The 19,174-nt window shown below is 36.8% G+C and overlaps 1 protein-coding gene and 1 pseudogene across 1 annotated transcript in view; both read left to right on the forward strand.

The window, feature by feature from the left end:
- Klhl4 (kelch like family member 4) overlaps window positions 1-19,174 on the forward strand; it is a 137,423-nt gene that overhangs the window by 43,522 nt on the left and 74,727 nt on the right. The window lies entirely within an intron of this gene.
- LOC106008043 (ubiquitin-conjugating enzyme E2 Q2 pseudogene) lies at window positions 151-1,347 on the forward strand (annotated as a pseudogene).

Genomic DNA, 19,174 nt, shown 5'->3' on the forward strand with positions numbered 1-19,174 from the left:
TTCTGGACATTATTTTGACAATACTGTGAAATGGTTTTAGACCTGGAAAAGTTGGGTTTAGAAGACCTAAATTTTCTAAACCAACATTGAACATCGGTTAAACTTTTATTGGCTCTAAATGGAACAGTATTTTGCAAATCCTTGTAACCCATGGGCTCAATATTAGGTAAGTCACTGTGGCATTGCAGCTTCAGTGACCTGATGCTGACTTGCCTGCTTCAAGACTTCACTTTTCAAGGAAGAGATGGCAAGGGGTGGCGGTGCATGTTTTGATCAGGAAGAGTACGGTAGGGGACAAGCTGCTCAGTGAACAAGTGAGCAGGAGAAAGGTCAGAACTGAGGCTGCGTCAGTGTCAGGTTATCCACAAAAGATGTAGGAGTTAAGGTCTCCGTGCAGTTGTCACGGCACTCAAAGCTTGTGTCTGCATGTTGGAAAGGTTTTCTTTAAGCAACATTGGTCTAGCTACACAGAGTCAACATATTTAGCTGTCTTCCTTTGGAGGAGTGTACCAGCCAATTTTCTCATGGTTTGTGGACTCTGATGACCCAAATCTGACATCCATTCTGGAATGTCTAGAAGATATGAAGAGCAACAGTTTGCTTCATCAGCAACTGAAGTGGTTGATATGTGAACTCTGCAGATTATATAACCTCTCTAAGCCCCTGGATGTTGAGATGCTAGATCAGCCACTACCCACAGGTCAGAATCGGACAACAGAAGAAATGACTTCAAAAGCGGAGGAAGAGGAAGAGATGCCTGAAGATGTAGAAGACTTGGATCACTACGAGATGAATGAAGAAGAGCCTATTAGTGGGAAATAGTCAGAGGATGAAGGAATTGAAAAAGAAAATTTGGCAATATTAGAGAAAATTAGGAAGACTCAAAGGCAAGACCATTTAAATGGTGTCAGTGTTTGTGTCTGTGCAAGCTTCAGATAGACTTATGAAAGAGCTCAGGGACATATACAGATCACAGAGTTACAAAACAGGGATCTATTTGGTGGAACTCATAAATGACAGTCTATCCGAGTGGCTTATGAGGCTGCAGAAGGTTGATCCTGATAGTCCTTTGCACAGCGATCTTCAGATCTTAAAAGAAAAAGAAGGCATAACATATATTTTGGTTAACTTCTCTTTTAATATATGTGTTGGGTGGAGGAGCACTATGTATGGAGCTTCTCACAAAACAGGGCTGCAGCAGTGCCTACTGCATAGAGTCAGTCATCATGCAGATCAATGCCACCTTAGTCAAAGGCAAAGTGAGTGCAGTTTGGAGCAAATAAGAATCAATATAATCTAGCAAGAGCCCAACAGTCCTACAATTCCACTCTGCTTCATTCTTATACATCTGCCTGGATATTTGGCTCTTTCATTTCAAATATTTTCATTTCATTTCATTTGTTTTCTTTGCCTTACCTAGATATCTAGGCATCAAATTCATAATTACTGTGGAAGAGAAAATACTCAACTCAGTCTAGAAAATATATTTTACTAGATTCCAATTTAATCTGGCTTTAAGAACATAAATAATCTGTTATTCTTTGCCCAAAACATATGTATATACATAAATTACATTTATTTTTAGTTTTGTTCAGACAATATTTGTGGAACGCATCACTTGTGTTCCTTTTCTACAGTCATAATTCACACATAAGGATGCATAATTTATTTAGAGAAAATTCACTATTGTCAGTTTTTAATGTTTAATTTTCACCAGTAAAATTATATTTCCCACATAACTGTGTTTCTCAATTTACACTGCAGCTATCATTGCAAAAGCAAAGTTTAAGACTGTTGTTTATTTTTGACATTAACTTCATCCATTTCCTGTGAAATAAATGTAGCAAATTTCACTAGTACTAGCATTAAAATATGCACATAAATTAATACATTCACCAGGCATTTAATGAATGCATTCCATGTGCCAGGAAAAGCAAATAATTACGCTTTAACAACTCTATGAAAGAGCAACAGTGAAAATTTTTTATTTAAGAAATAAAGTTATCCCATGGATTTTTAGAGAGTTACTTTTCATGTACTCAAGCAACAAAATGCAAAAAAATTAATTTTTCTGTGAAATTTTTAATTTCCTCCATAATAAAATAAGCTTTCTTATAATGTGCTTTGGGAAGTTAGGAAGTGCCATTAGAAGAATTCTGAGTTGTCATCTAACCCCATAACTCCCTTGCCAAACATGACAAATGCCTGACAAAATAAAATTAGAAATATACAAAACTATTTGAATATAGAAGTTACTAAATATTAAGTCATGTATTCTATTTTAATACCTTCTGTTTCTGTGCCTTTATATCATTGAACTATGACAAAAGACAAACTCCCTAATATATTGGGGACAGAAATATTTACAATAAACATAATATTTATTTAATGCTTAATATGTATCAGACACAGCTTTTTATGACCCTATGGAGTCAGTAATATACTCTTTTTAGAGTATAAACTATAGAGCAGAAACTAAGACTTAGAAAGTTAAAAATTTTATCAAAATCACACATAAAGAAATAGGGAAGCCTGAATTCACAATTCTCCTCTAGACAGCAGTCAATAAATATGTGAATAAATTTAAATACATAGGTCATGGGGAAATGGCCAAGATATGTATCACATAAAATACAACCTAAGTTAATTCTGTAATTACAAACAATAATCATTTCATCATTTGAACTTGTGTTCTTGGTATATAAAAATCTTTGCTTGTTGACAATAAGAAATAATGAGGGCTGTATTTTTACACCAAGACTTGAAAGCTTCACTCAGGCTACTCAGTAATGCCTTTAGAAAATGCATGTACTTCATTTTTCCCTGATTTATATTAACAAAAATCCATCTGAATAGGATGCTTCAATAACACTTGCAACAATTGTGTAAGACAATGCCTTCTATTTTTTGTCAAAGTTAAGCTATCACAAAACATTTTATAGCAAAAGTAATTTCAAAGGTCTATTTCCTAATGTCTGTTTTTACTGCTACCCAGAAACACAAAGAAACCAACAATATTTTCCATAAAATATATTAAAATCATACAACAATAGCTCCAGTGATATTAGCAAGGTGTTGCATTGAAAAGCTCCACTATTATATTAATTTGATAATTCACAGAACAAATTATCTTATCTAAGACATAATGACTAAGTAGGTGTGAATCTCACTTCCTATGGTTTAATACTAAGATGGTTATTAAATTTGGATCTCACATATGAATATGAAGTATACAACTAAAATTAAGTTGTTTGTGAGACTAGGTCAAGGATATACAGTAACTAAACAAATGACTAACCATGAAAAAGTCACACTCAGCACAGTAAACTGTGTGGCATTTATGCTTCCTGTTACCATATCCCCTCCCCCAGAGTGTCATGTTGCTGTCTGAAAGAGAAGACTCATTTCTCCATTTCCTCTCTTAAGATGATTCAGGAAAAAGAATAGAAATTGTTTGACATTTTCTGGCCTGTTTTCCACCCAAATAACTCATCTCAGTATTGCCTGACTTGACTCTCAGAAAAGAACAGCAGTATAGTTTGTATATTGTGTTACAAGCAAAGAAGGGAGTCAAAGGAGTGCGGTAGTGAATGAAAATTGATGGGAGACAAAGACTCCTAGAAAACAGAACAAGAAATGACGGGCAAAAGAATGGAACATAATATCTAAGGCACCCAAAGTAGCATGAGTGAGACTTAGGGAAATCAATACATTTGAAAGGACCCTGTATATTGAACAGTGGCTTTAAAGGATGTACATACATACACGCATGCATGCGTTCACATGTGCACACACACACACACAGGCTGAAGGAAGGTGGAAGTGTAGAAAAGGCCTGAAAACACATAAAACATTCATGTTCAGATGAATAAAAGATATCTCCTATACAGAGTCCTTATGTAAATCCGAAAAGAGGAGACTGTTCTGCTAAATGTCCAGTTTTCAATTAAAGATCACAAAGCATTAAAAAATCAGGACTATCCAGCTACTCTGCTGAATCTGTCAATTAGGTCTAGAAGGCTTTTGACCGAGTTTTTTGGGTCTTCTATGTAAAGTATCATATCATCAGCAAATAATGACAATTTCACTTCTTCCTTTCCTATCTTTATTCCTTTTATTTCTTTCTCTTGTCTAATTGCTATGGCTAATGTTTCCAGAAATTTGTAGCAGCTGTACCTCAGACAAAGGTCTACTATCTAGAATATATAAAGAGTTGAAAAAAATCAGACCCCTCAAATTCAAAGACCCAATTCAAAAATGGGCATCCAAAATGAACAGACATTTCTCAGACAAAGAAGTAAAAACAGCAAATAAATATATGCAAAAATGTTCAACATCACTGGTCATTCAAGAGATGCAGATGAAAACAACACTGAGATTCCACCTCACCCCACAAAGAATGGCTGCTATCAAGAAATCAACCAATAACAAATGCTGGAGGGGGTGTGGAGAGAAAGGAGCCCTTTTCCATTGTTGATGGGAGTGCAGACTGGTGCAACCACTGTGGAAGTCAGTATGGAGATACCTCAAAGAACTAGGACTAGAGGTCCCATATGACCCAGCTGTTCCCCTACTGGGTATCTTCCCCAAAGAATTAAAAGAATCATACCACAGTGATATATGTGCACCTATGTTTATAGAGGCACAATTTGTAATAGCTAAGGATTGGAAACAGCCCAAGTGCCCATCAACTGGAAACTGGATAAAGAAGATGCGTTTTTTTTAATAAAAGGGAGTACTACTCAGCCATAAAGAATGAGAAACTAGAGTCATTTATAGCTAAATGGATGCATATTGAGGCCATACTCTTAACTGAAATAAATAGGACACACATGTGTAAATACCAAATAATATCTCTAGTATGAGAAAGTGAAAGTGTAAATAAGGATGAAAATGATTAAAATGAATAATTGATAATTTGAAATAGGAAAAGGTCCAAAGGTGGAGGGGTAGTGCAAGGGGAAGGGGAAAGGGAAGAAAGGAAAGGAAAAATTATTTGAAAGAAAAACAAAATGGAAACGAAATCTATGTAAATAGGGAAGGGTGGTGGGGGTGAAGGGTGCATAGGTAATGGGGAAAAAAAATAAGAACTAAGATACATCATGTTCAGGTACAAACACCCAATGATAAATGTAAATGTATTGTATACCTAAAATGTACCAATTAATATATAATTTAAAAAAAAACAGGAATATGCTTTCCTCAAATGGGCAAAATAAATCTCCAGAAACTGATTCTAAAGAACAAGTTTTAGGCTTACAAGACAAAAATTTTAAACAACTTTCAGGAATATGTTCAAAAAGTAAATAAAATAAAAATGATTAGTACAAAAGAGACAAACAATATATGAAAGAATTAAAATATAAAGAAAAGTAAAATAAAATAAAAAGGAAAAAAACTACAAGAAAAACCAAAAGAGTTCTGTAGCTTTCAAATATGATAACTAATTTGAAAGATCTATGAGAGGGAATTAACAGTATATTTTAATAAGTAAAGAGTCTGTGAACTTAAGCATAGTTCATAGGAACAAAAGAATAATAAAAAAGTGAACGTAATTCAAGGCTTGAAATCTTCGTCTAACTGCAATCTCCAAAGGAGAAAAAAAGTAAAAGGCAGAGAGCTTTCATGAAGACAACTGGAGAAATTTCTGAACTTTCAGGAAAGACATAGACTTATAAATAAAAGAAGCTCTTAGAACTCCAAGTAGATAAGTCAAAAGAGTTTCAGTAGCACATTTTAATCAAATTATACAAAGTGTGATAAAGAGAGCATCTTGAGAGTAGCAAGAAAAGTAACTGATTCATCCTGTGTGAGGAAACATCAATAAAATTACCAGTGCATTTCTCAACAAAATCTTGGCAGAATTGAATGAAGTGCTGTGATACAGTTAAAGCACAGAAAGAAGAAAATGTGAACTGCCATTTCTCTGAGAAGATGGAGAAATTAATATATAGCCAGGTAAACAAAGCTAAGAAAATGGATTACCACAACCTGACTTACAAGGAGTGTTATAGGTGTCAAAGAAATAGAAGAGATCCTTCCCGCAGCACACATGGAAAATAATCTCATACTCATGGATTGGAAAAATCAATATTATAAAAAACCATATTACTCAAGGTGGTCAAATTCAATGCAATAAATTTCAACATACTAGCTACATTCTGCACTGAAGTAGAAAACAATCCTAAAATTCATAGATAACTACATAAATCCATAAATGACCAAAGTAATTGTGCCCTTTAATCATGACTATAAGCTTGAACAGATTGAGAAATGCCTAAAATAATAGTAAATCATACTTCTGGATGTGCCTGTGGGGTCTTTCCAGAGGTGATTGGCAGATAGATCAGCAAACTGAGGGAGTGAGAGGCACCTTGATTTATAAAAGGGAAAGAAGGAAGAAGTCAGCCTACATTTGAAAAGCTCCTTTATGCTTGAGTGGGTGCATCCTTTGCTATTGCCATTACCTATGAGGATCAGACTCCTGTTTCTTCAGCCTTGCAATACACACTCATAATATCAACTCTGTAGGGAACTTTCAGGCCTTCATTTTCATCTTTGATCTTTTTTCTGGAGCTTCCAGCTTGTTGGAATGACCAGCTTCTGGATCCTCTGGCCTTCAAGCACATAGATGAGCACTACTGCCTTTAATCCTGAAAGTCTACCAAAGAAATATGTATATTCCCCTAGAGAACCATAACTAATACGGTAATCTTGAACAAAAAGAACATAGCAAAGCAAAAGGAATAACACAACTTCACTTAAATATATACTACAAAGCTACAGTAATAAAAAAACAGATATATAGAGTAATGGGGTAGTATATATAGTCTACAAATAAATGTACATATTTACAGCTAATTGGTACCAAAGAAAAGTGCTAAGAGCATACATAGGGAAAAAGATGGTCTTTTCAATAAAAGGTACTGGGAAGATTACATGGCCAAATGCAATAAATGAAACCAGACCCACATCTGTCACTGCTTATAAAAAACTCTATATTGATTAAATTGCTGAGTAAAAATCCAAAACTTTACAACCACTGGAAGAAATATAGATTAAATGTTTCAGGGTATTGGAATGAGAAAAGATATTTTGAGTAAGAACCCAAAAGCACAGGAAACAAAAGCAAAAATAGAGAAATAGGGTTACATCAAACTAAAATACTTCTGCACAGCAAACAATCAACAGTGTGCATAAGCATCCTAAAGAATGGGAGAAAATATTTGAAAAGTAAACATTTTACAGCAGGTTGATATCCATATTATATAACAAACTCCAAAAAGTCAATAGCAAACATATCAAAAAATGATTTTAAAATAGATGGTATTAACATGTACAGTTTGTAATAGCTAACTCTTTCAATCTATGTGTCCAGCAACAGATTAATTAATAGAGAAAATGTGAAAATTTATATATAATATATACAATTCTAACATAAAGGAGAATAAATTTGATTCATTTGTAGGAAAATGGAGCCATCTTAAGAACATAATGTGAGTGAAATAAATCAGACAGACTAGCTTAAAAATCAAGTTGTTTCTCTTAAATGAGAAATCCAAAATATAAATAAAGAGCTGTATAAAAGGTAGATAATAGGAAGTAGAGAGACAGATATGGTTCAAGTGGAAAGGGGAACAGGAGATTGAGAGAGGGGAAAGAAGAGAGAAAGGGGATGAGAAAATAATTTAGTTGTGTTATATACATGTACCAACTCCCCACAAAAATATAATTATTATACAATGCAAACATACTAATAAAAAATAAAGACTGAAAAATATGGATGACAGACTCAAATAGCTATTTTTTTGAAAATAAATATTAATGCCCAAGAAGATTATTAAAAATGCTCAACATCATAAATAAGATGGGAAATGCAAATGCAAACCATGATGAGGTATCAGCTCCCAGTTAGAATGGCTATCAGAATGAAATGGTAACAATTGCTAACAAGAATGGGAGCAAAAGGCAATCCTTACATACTCTTGGTGATGATGTAAATTAATACACACACTCTTGTAAACAGTAGGGACTATCCTCAAGAAAATGAAAAATACAACTACCCTATTATCGAACTATGCTTTTACTGAGTATATATTTCAAGAAAATTAAATTAATATGTCAAAGAAAATTCTATGGTCACATATTCATATTGGATAACTGTACAGAACAAAAAAGATGTGGAATCAACCTACTAGTGCATCAGTGCATAAATATGAAAGTGAGATATATAATTCCATGACTTAAACATGGAATTTCCTCAAAGACTGGTATATTGATAGCTTGATTTTTAATGCACAATGTTCAGAGTTGGGGCCTGGAGGGAGAATTGAATGATGAGGACAAAGACCACATTGATAGTTTGAATTCATACCTGAATGGGCTTATTAGGCTGTGGGTTCTAGTTGGAGGCAGTAGGTCCTAGTTGGAAAGGTATACAGTTTAAGAGTATATCCTGCCCTTAATCCTTCCTCTCTCTTTACATCTTTAACCATCTCTGCTTTCTAGCTACAAGGAGTTGGGCAGCTTTCCTCTGCTCTGAACTTCCCCTGTGATATTTCTGACTTAGAGCTATATGATCATGAAATGAAAAGTCTGAAACTGAGCCAAAAACAAATTCCTCCTTTAAGTTTATTTTGTTTCTGGAAATGGAAAGTGTCTTAGTTACTTATTTCATTGCAGGGACAAAATGCCCAACACCCACAACTTAAGGAAGAAGAGGTTAATTTTGGTTCACAGTTTGTAGAGGTTTCAGTCAATAATCTGTTGGCTGCAAGGCAGGGTGGCATAGCAGACAGGCATGGAAGAGGAGAAACAGCCCATGACAGTAGCAAAAAGCAGAGGAATCAAGGAGGGAGGGAGATATAACCTTCTAAGGCCTTGTCCACAGTGACCCACCACCTCATGAGGTTTCAACTCCCAACAACATATTTAACAATAAATTCATCAGTGGACTAACCCACTCACCTATGCCTATATGAGGCTTTAGGGGGACATGTAGATATAAACCATTTGATTCTGTCCCTGGCCTCCAAATGATGCCTATGCATCTCTTTATACAAAATGCATTTAGTCCATCTCTAAGAGTTGCCAAGTCCTAATAGTTTTAGCATTGCTGAAAACTCCATTTCAAAAGTTTCCTCTGAGATTTAAGACAAACCGTTTTCTGTGAGACCCTTAAAAATTAAAAAAGAAAGTTAAACACTGTCTAACATACAAAGGCACAGGTTAAATGTTCCTATTTCAAAAGGAAGAAATTGGGGGATGGACAGGAATAGGACCAAAACAAGAGCAAAACATTCATTAAATCCCATAATTCCATGCCCAGCACATGGGGCAATCTGTGGCAAGATCTGAATACCAACCTGCTTGTACAGCCCCACTCCTATGACACTGCCAGTAGAAGTAGCCCTCATGGCTTCTTTCTTGGGCCAGATTTTCTCATTCTTTGCAGCTTTCTTTAGATATTCCATGATCCTGTCATTTCTAACATCTTGGAGTCTCCAGTGCACTTTCTGCCTCACACTCAAAACTTCATGCACTGTCCTCTCAGAGACACACTGCCTGGCCTTGCAGGCCTTCTTCTGAAATCTGGCTGAAAGCCTTCCTGGAATTGGATGTTGTGGGGGGCATTAGTTCCAGGCTGTTGTCCTATTCAAAGATTTGGATAGGACAATCAGTGAGCTTAAAAGTTTAACATTTACTCAAAGGTAAAAACAAAGGTAAAAAAAGAAAAATTTCAGAGGTGCTCTGAACTAAAGATATTTCCTACACACAGGATAGACTACTATGATAACAAGAGATAAGTCTCCAAAAGTCAATGGCTGGCATCTTTTATATCCATTTCTGATGTCAGATCCAGGCATTGATTTGACAGCTCTTTATAATTGAGAGGTCATACCCTATTTTCCAGCCTCTATTCCATGTTCTAATCTTCTGCTTCATTTCTGTTTGGAAGACATAAATCTTCATAATTCTTTAGGGGTTGTTGAGGAAATGAAGGTCTCTGTCTTCATGTAGCTACTTTCTGCTGAAAGGGGAATTAAGCCCTACCTACTGAGGCTTATTGTCATAGTTACTTTACTCTCATTGACAAGACAAAATATCTGACACCCAAAGTTAAAGGGAGAAAGGTTTATTTAGCTCACAGTTTGTAGAGGTTTCAGTTCACAATTGGCTGGCTGCAAGGCAGAGTGGCACATGGCAGAGGAGCAACACTTCATGGGAGGCCGATGGTAGCAAAAGCAACAAGGGGTACTGAGTCTGTAAACTGGCTCAAATTTAGGAATTGGTAGAGGGGCTGTGATTCTTTGTTACCATAATTTGAAGTATGTTTCTGTTCTTTTGCCTTTAAATTTTTTTGATGGTATAAATCTAGTAAAAATTTTGTAGGTTTCCCTTCTATTTTACTTCAGGGAACACCATGGCTGATCAGCCAGCACCATAAATCTACTTATGTCAGACCATTCTAGTCATTTTTCTGCTTCTGCTGTCCACTACAGTAAGTACATGCACCCTGCCTTTGGCAATTAAGTGCTGCCACCCGACCTCTGTCACTTCAGGATCCAATCAAGCTCATTGCCCTTAAATTTCCCAATTGAGTTACCATAATTCCCACTGTAAGGTCTGGCATATAGAGAAGAGCAATGACAGGGCTCTTCAGGGATGCTGGTGCCCCCCTCACAAATCTGTTTCTCAAGGTGTTAGTGAAGGGTACATTTTTTGGATCATCCTGATATGGAGGATTGGGTTTACCACAACAGATCCACTCCAATGTTCCCATTTCCCAAGCTTCTGAATCTCCTCTTCAACAATAAATGATGGACTATCAGGCATCTCTAACTCATTCACAACAGCACATCTCTTGATCCATACTTCTGCCAACCAGCCAAATAAACTATTAACAATTTTCTTTACTTCAGGAGCTGCAATGTTAAATTCAGTGTCCCTGCTTAATAGTCTCATATTAACAAACTATGTATTTTTGCCACCATTATCCCACCCATGAAATCCATTCCCACACTTGCACATCAAGCCTCTGCTTATAAGAGTTAGAAAACACAAGAAGTTCTGTGGGAAAATAGTGGACCTCTGCATAGGTCATACTATGTTCCTCACCCTTAGGAGCCTTCTGTGATTTGAGCCTGGTTATAACCCTAGAGGCAAGTCGGTGGTGACAGTGGATCCTGAGGAGTGTCAGCAATATCAGGCTTGATCAAAACAGGATTAGTTTCCTCATTTATGTGAGAAGAGACCAACATCACAGGGGGTGGGGTTGGGGGTACCTCTGCCATTGCATGTGGGGAAATCTCTTCCTCTTGCAAAATAATCTCATTAGCATCTAGAAACTCAACATTCTCAACTTCACCAGTATCCTCCAAATCATCTCCATCCCAGTTTATAGGATCTTATTCTTTTCTGATCAGTGCCCTCACCTTTGTTGCAGATATATTTTGAGGCTGAACATTAAACTTATCGGTTCAGCTAATCAAAATATGAGGGCCTGTGTTTGGGTTTCTGTAATCTCAGCCCTGCAGCTAAAACAGAGAAGATTTTCCTTCAGGACACACTTAGAAACTTTTAAATTTCTTATGTGTGTCTTGAGCTGGGAATTTGAATCTTTGAGCTCTTTATTTTCCTTTACTAGTTTGTCCAGAGATGCTAAGACCAACCAGCCAGCATCATTATATTTTCCACTCTTCCAAAAATATTCAAAACTTTCATGTATGGAGTCACCAAATTCCTACATCTCACAACTGGTTAATTAGGATAATCAAATAGATCTACATTGCACATTACTTTGAACAGGTCACACCAAAGACTATCACTATTCTCCACAGAATTAGAAGGAGAGACCATGGAGTCTTCAAGGCTCATCAAATTAGAGAGCTGACTCCAGGAACCCCTAAAGCCATTAAAGAATTTCATCTTTATAATTCTGTTTCTCTAGATCCACTCCACTCTCTGATACCAAGATTTGTATCAGTCAGTGTTTACTAGACAAACAGATACAATGCAATATATACAAATATATAAGAATTTACAAGATTGGTTTACAATGGCCACCTACAGAGTCGGATGTGGAATAATGCAGAGGATCGGTCTGCACACTGGAGACTGAAGGATTCAGTCAAAGGTCTGGAGCTCACTCCAGAGTCTATATCAGGAGGCAGGTAAAAAACTGAAAAGTCTATGCTGGAAGGCTGAAGAGTCTGTGTTGGAAGCCAGGAGATGTCCAAGGTGAAGAAGAAGACAGGAGCTCCTCTGAAGAAACAGAAGTAGATCCATCCTTCTTTATTTCCCCTTTATACAATCCAGGCAACAAGCTGCCTTAGGGTGGGTCTTCCATACTCCAAGATGTGGAATTGCTGAGCCAATTTAGTTGAGCTTCTCTTACTCAAATTGACACACTCAATCAACCATCACAATTATGTACTAACCACCTTGAGATGACATAACTCTCCAGCTGGATTGAGGGAAACTTGTCAGAAGACAATGAGAAAGGAGTTAGTGACTATATATGGCAACAGAAAAGAACTTTGGTGAACCTGTCAGGAGCCTGTGGAGCCAAAGAAGGATGCTAGTTAGGCTACCATTGCCTATTTATGGTGACTTTACTTATCTGCACTCAGAGCAGAACTTGAGTCTAGTTACTTGAAGAGGAGCTGCAGGTTTTCCAGAGATTCACAGTAGTATCTTCTTCTTTTGGGTGGTCTTTTTCTTCAGATTTTTCTGATGGAGTTGGGTTTATTTTAGTGGGGTGGATTCAACTATCTCTGTCACCTTCACTGCTATGAGCATGGCAAAGACCACTGAATAGGTACCCTTCAACTTTGGTTTTAATTGGTCTACAGGAGTTCTTTTTTTTCAAGTACTATTCAATATCTGGTTTCCCAGATGGACACTAGGTCATTCCCCTGGGCCAGGAGCTGACAACACTTTGTTCCCATATCTTTCATAGCCGGTTGTACTTGGGCTAGATTAATAAGATACTGTAAGAATCACATGGTGTCTGGGTCTACTACTGCATCAGAAGATAGAAAAGGCTTCTCACATAACATCTCAAATGGACTTATATTTTATCTACTATTGGGGTGTTTCGAATCCTCACAAGGGCTTCTGGGAATAATTGGAGGCAAGAAACAGACATCTCTTGGCAAAGTTTTGCCAGAGTTTGCTTTAGTGTCTTGACCTTTCCAGAGGACAAGCCTCTATGAAGAATAGAGATGGTCAGGAAAATAGTACAATCAAGATGAGTAAATCTTTGTCATTCCATTTGAATACTTGCTACTGTTATGGTTTGGGTCTAGATTCTCCCCCTTCCCCAAGCCTCACGCAGTCATAGGTGGTGCTTTTTCAGAGGTGGCTGAATCTAGATTGTATGCCCTAGGATGAAAGGTGTGTGATTACTAAACCAGCACACTGAGTAGTTTTTCACTGCACTGATCCCAGTGGTCTAGATAAGATAAAAGGGGCAGGAAGACACTGTTAAGGCTCCCTTGTTGCTTTTGCTACCATGTGGGCACCATGAATTGTTTCTCCTCTGCGATGCCCCTGTGCCATGTGTCACTCTGCCTTGGAGCAGATTATGGACTGAAACCTCTATGAACTATGAGCTAAATAAACCTTTCCCCTTTAAAAAAAAAAAAAAGAATAGAGATGGTATTTTATCCAGAAGGCCTTTGCCACCCCCTGTGTGATTTGAGAGGTAAAGTAAGGTCCATTGTCACTCTGAAGGGACTAGGCAAGCCCAAACCGGGGAATAATTTCTTTGAGGTGTACCTTGACTACCTCCATAGCCTTCTCAGAGTGGTAGAGAAGGCCTCAATCCACCCCTTAAAGGTGTCAATCAGGACCAATATCTGTTTAAATCCCACAAGATGGTGGCAGGTGGGTAAAGTCTAATAAGGGTATGTCCTTCTCTACTATATAGGTTCTAACAAGGGGGATGATTTGGGCTTGCCAGGGTTATCGTAGGTGTAATGTGGGTAGGCTTTGCAGTCCTGTCTTATGTTTGCTGCCAATATCAGCTGTGTGAAAATTCAAGTGACCATTTCTCATATTTCTTCCCATTTTGAAAGAATCATGAAGGATTTTTATAGCCTTTCACTGTGTTCCTTGAGGAAGGACCAGTTTGTTTTCTAAATATTACCAGAGTCATTTTTTAATTCCCTCTAGTTCTAAAACCCATTTATCTTTTTTGGAGATATAGACTAGTTTTCATGATTTCTCAGGGACTGGGCATAAGGCTAGGGTTTTCAAAAGCTACAAGTCTGCCCTTCTTGCCTCTCTATAAGCCTTTCTATTTCACAAAGAGACTTTAGTCATATCCTTTTGGTGTCCCATGATGCTGACCTGCTTAAGAAGACAATCTGCCACTAGGAATTGTAGTATTTCTTCTGTGTACTTTATAGATTATTGCTTATTAGCTAGCAAGCCTCTTTCTTCCCAGATTTCTGTATGAACATGGAGAACCAGAAAGGCAGAATTCAGGCATATATATATATTTAACTTTTTGCCCCTTCCTAATATCGATGCCACTGTAAGAGCTATGAGGTTTGTTTTTTCAGCAAAGGTTTAGCAACAATAACCTGTTGTGAACCCATAACTGCATAACTTGCCTTTCCATGTTCTTCTTGAAAAAAGCTATTTCCTTCAGTGGAACATGCCTCCTTCGGGTCTTGAAGGGACATGTCACTGATGTCCTGTCTACTTGCATAGCTCTGGGAAATCAGCTGTTCACAAGAGTGGCTAACTTCTGAGCCTGTAGATATAAATGAGAAATGACTAAGAGTAGTGCAAGTCTTTATAGTAACCTCAGGGGTATCAAAAGAATGATATGATACTTGGTAAGCCATTCTGTTTTCATCCAAAAGTAGCCTTTTGTCTGAAGAATAGACCTGACCTGATGAGGAATCAAGACTTCTAGTTTTCTGTAATTAATGCAAAAGGACTGGCAAGCCAACAGAAAGCTGTTCTTGAGAAATCTGTCTATGAGAAGCTGGAAGAATTTATGGGCATATTCTTTGATTGGATATTGTTTTTGATTAGGAAATCTGCTGGGGCCTTTTGGTTTTATAACTACTGGCATTGCTGAATTTGTCCTCCCAGGTATTTCATCATACCATGCAACAGGATCCACTTCTTGGCTAATCAGGTCAGGGAGTCCTGATGTAGTTCCAACAGGTAAAGTTCACTTTGGTCTTTGTAGTAATATGAAAATCGTCCCCAATTTTGCAAGTAAATCTTTTCATAGGAGGGCAGTAGGACACTATGGAACAAATAGAAACTCACGGTTAAACATTTGGACATCAAATGGAGTCCGTTTGACTCCATCTATGGTTACAGATTAGAAAAGGGTTTTTAAAAGTACGAAGTTAAAATAAAATGAGATGCCCTATATCAGCCCGTAATTGAATTGACCCACCAACAATGTCAAGAGTCATCTGGGGTTCCTCACAGGAAATGGTGATGTTCATAGGCAGAGGCATTGTAGATTGCTATTTGTCCTTTCAGTTTTTATCGAAGCAAGAGATGAGAGTTTTGGGCTGATCTAGCACCCTATCTGAATGGGGACAGTCAATCTTCCAGTGCCATGCATTATTCACAACAGCTACTTGACATAGAGTGTAGGGTCCAATGTCTTGGTGTAGTTGAATTCCTAATGTCCAGGCTTCTTTTGCATTTAAAGCAGGAACTCTGTCCCTGATCACCCTTGTATTTTCTCTCAGGTGACTTGGGTGCATTTAAGTCATTCCCAATTCTATAATTCTAGCCTTCTTTCTATCTTATCTGGATCCTCATTATTAAGCACAGAAAAGGCCATATCCAGCAATTGGGTCATAGGCATCTGGGGACCCCTCTGAAGTTTTATAATTTTTGACAAATATTTAGCACTGATTGACAAATGATATGGTATCTAATCACCCTCTATCTCTCCTTGAAAGGTGGATCTTGGTTTGCGTATTTAAGAAAGGTTTTTTACTAATCAGCTATGACAGAGCTGGATTTCCATCTTGGCCCTGTATGACACCTATCATCTTAATTAACAGATACTAGAATTCATGTTTTCATTTCTATGATAAGAGCAGCTATTGTATTAAACATCATGTTTAGTTCATTGCTAATATAGTCTCAGTTTGGTTCTTTAAGAGGGATAACAACCTCTTCAGCATGGTTTCCTTCCCTTTTTATAGTATATTATTCACCTAACCTTTTCTATTATTCTCTGATTTTCATCTGGCATACAGCAAGTGGCCAAGATGAAATGAACATCTTCCCATGACAGGTCTAAAGCAAAGATCAGAGTATGAAACCCATCTGAGAGCCTACTAGGATATTCTGAAAGTTAGCCTAGCCATTTTTTGCATTGTTGAATACCTGCCACTAAAAAAGAGACTCCAATAGTCCCTCTGCTCCTGGGACCTCTCTCAGAGGCAGGATGTATTATATGTTAGAGGAGTAGGAAGGTCCATTCTGAGTATGTCCTTTGTGGCTTAAAGCATTGAGGAGCATGTTAAAGGGGCTGGAGAATACTGGGATCCTCTGAAGCACTAGGGTCTGATGGAGATCTTGAGATACTTGAGGAGGGGACTGGTTTTACTGGCATGACAATTATAAGTAGGAGGTCATGGAGACCTCTCAGTGTGGTTGCCTTCACAAAAAGGTCTGAGAGATTCATATCCCCCTGAGAGAAGGGCATCTGAGAACAGGATCATCAATGATATCCTCTTCTTCTTCAGGGGCCACTATAATTACCAGAATTTGGGGGCTTTTCCAGAGATAGAGAATCACAAAAATCTGAACATAAAAGATTTCACTTCACTTTCTATGCTTTCTGCATAAATTCTCTAATTGTAAAATAATATTTTACTTTAAACTGCCGTATTTTATCCATCTCTCATCATTTTCTAGTTTTTACTAGGCCCAAACTTTATTGCAATATTAAATAAGGATAAGGCCTAATGGTGAGGTCACTGGGATCTGCAGGGTATTTTTTCAGGACATTTCCTACGGCACATCTTGAAGATAATGGAGAGAGAAAACTAGATCTGTGGTACTTCAGAGGGCATACCCTGTGGAAATAGGAGACTTGTTTTTACAAGGCAGCCCTTATAAGAATCAAGTAATTACTAAGAGGATATCTTTGCTTGAAACTGATGACAGCACTGGTGCTTTCCTAGATGAGTAGAGCCCCGCTGGCATCTTAGCCTTTGGTTTCTCCATACCATGGGCCACTAACTCCTTATGGAGCAAACTGGAGCCCTCAGAGGCTCCTTTAGCCACTTGAGAAACTAGATCAGGGCATAGCCTTTCCAGGGCTCCCTGGGCTGTCTGGAAAACAATAGCTCTTATACTCATCCCATCAATCCTTTGGTATATTATTTAAGGCAGTAGTGGTTACCTGAATTTTTTTCCTTAAATTCTTTCATAGGTACATTTTAGGTACAATAGGTTTACATTTATCATTGGGTGCTTGTACCTGTACATAATGTATCTTGGTTCTTATTGTTTTCCCCATTACCTGTGCGCCCTTCACCCCCTCCGCTTTTCCCTATTTACATAGATTTCGTTTCCATTTTTTTTCTTTTCTCATAGTTTTTCCTATCCCTTCTTTTGTTTCCCCTTCCCCTCCCACTGTTACCTGAAGTTTTGATTAGGTCTTACCTAAGTCCCTCATCTTCTCTGAAAGCAAAGGTCTTAGTTTCTATCTATAAGGTTGAGAAAGCTGAAAGGCTACATAATTTATTCAGTAATATAATTTATATTTATTTATAAGACTACAAAATTACCATTGAAATTTTCTATGCTAATAAAATAGCAACTGCTTTTTCAGACTATTATATATACTCATTATCACTAGTCTGTGATAAATTACTTTGCACAAAATTAACAAATACAGTAGAGACTTGTCAGTAACTCACAAATCACTATAAGGTCTGATGATGGTTGGCTGGACTATATCACTTTAACCTCATTCTACTTAAATTATACAAAAAGTGACATTTACTTGCTTTATCTCATCAAATGAGAAGTATTTCAAGAGAAAGCTGACTTAGCATATATGCAGAGAAGTAGTTTCTACTCAGAACACTAGTTTGCCCAGGTCCTACCATCCTTCAGATAAAAAAATTTTATTTATTTTTTATTTTGTATTTTTTGGCTTTTATTAGTACACATATACAGTATATAATGATTACATTCATTGTAGGGAATTGGTACATATACATATCATATTTTATTTCTTTTTCCATTCCCCATGCTCCCTTTTATATTGCCAGCATCAGATTCATTTATTTATCTTATAAGACCTTGCAATTAATTATCATACACACAGATTAAAAATCAGACTAATAGGCAAAAAACATATAAAATATGTAACAAAATTGTACTAAGTCAAGGTACACTTTTAGATACATATTCCACACTGAACTATAATACTTTTTTTCTTTTGCTTTCTTTTTATTTTTTCTTATTATCTCTCTTTGTAACATATAACTTTGCCTCTGGTATTCATAGAACAGATGTTACAGGTTCTCTGGAAACCTCCAGTCACTCCTCAGAGATGGACCTACTGTAAGAAAAATATACTTCTGTCTCTCTTACAAATATAATTCCTATATGTACACTGAGGGAGAGTACGTCTGCAGTATTTATCTACTAATATCACAGCACATAACTCCTTCTTTAGAATGACAAGGACATTTTTCTCAATTGAATAATTTATTTCCCTTTGTTTTTCCTGTCATTTTACCAAGGTATGGAGAAAGAGAAACAAAAGTATACTGTGTCTACCATCATAAAACTGGAATCTTCCAAGCATCATTTGTTTAAATGTAATTTGGTCTTTTTATTTGAAGTCTTTTTCAAACTAATTCTTTTAATACCTAGCTCAATATTCACCTCTTCCAAGGGACACCTTAGACCAGATAATCTATTCTAGAATATATAAATCATCTATTCTAGATGTAGTCATGTCGGAATTTTTTTATTTGTTTATATTTTTGTTTTATTTATTTATTTATTTATTTATTTATTTATTTATTTTTTGGTACCAGGGATCGAACTCACGACCCTGAACTTTCTAGGCAGGCGGAGGAACCACTGAGCTAAATCCCTGGCCCCTTTTGTTTGTTTTATGAAGTTTTGTAAGTCTGGATTTTTAAAATAGTGA

This window comes from Heterocephalus glaber, unplaced genomic scaffold (genome assembly GCF_053883595.1).
Source record: "Heterocephalus glaber isolate CG9 unplaced genomic scaffold, H.glaber_assembly_v1.0 deba00001613, whole genome shotgun sequence".
NCBI lineage: Eukaryota > Metazoa > Chordata > Mammalia > Rodentia > Bathyergidae > Heterocephalus > Heterocephalus glaber.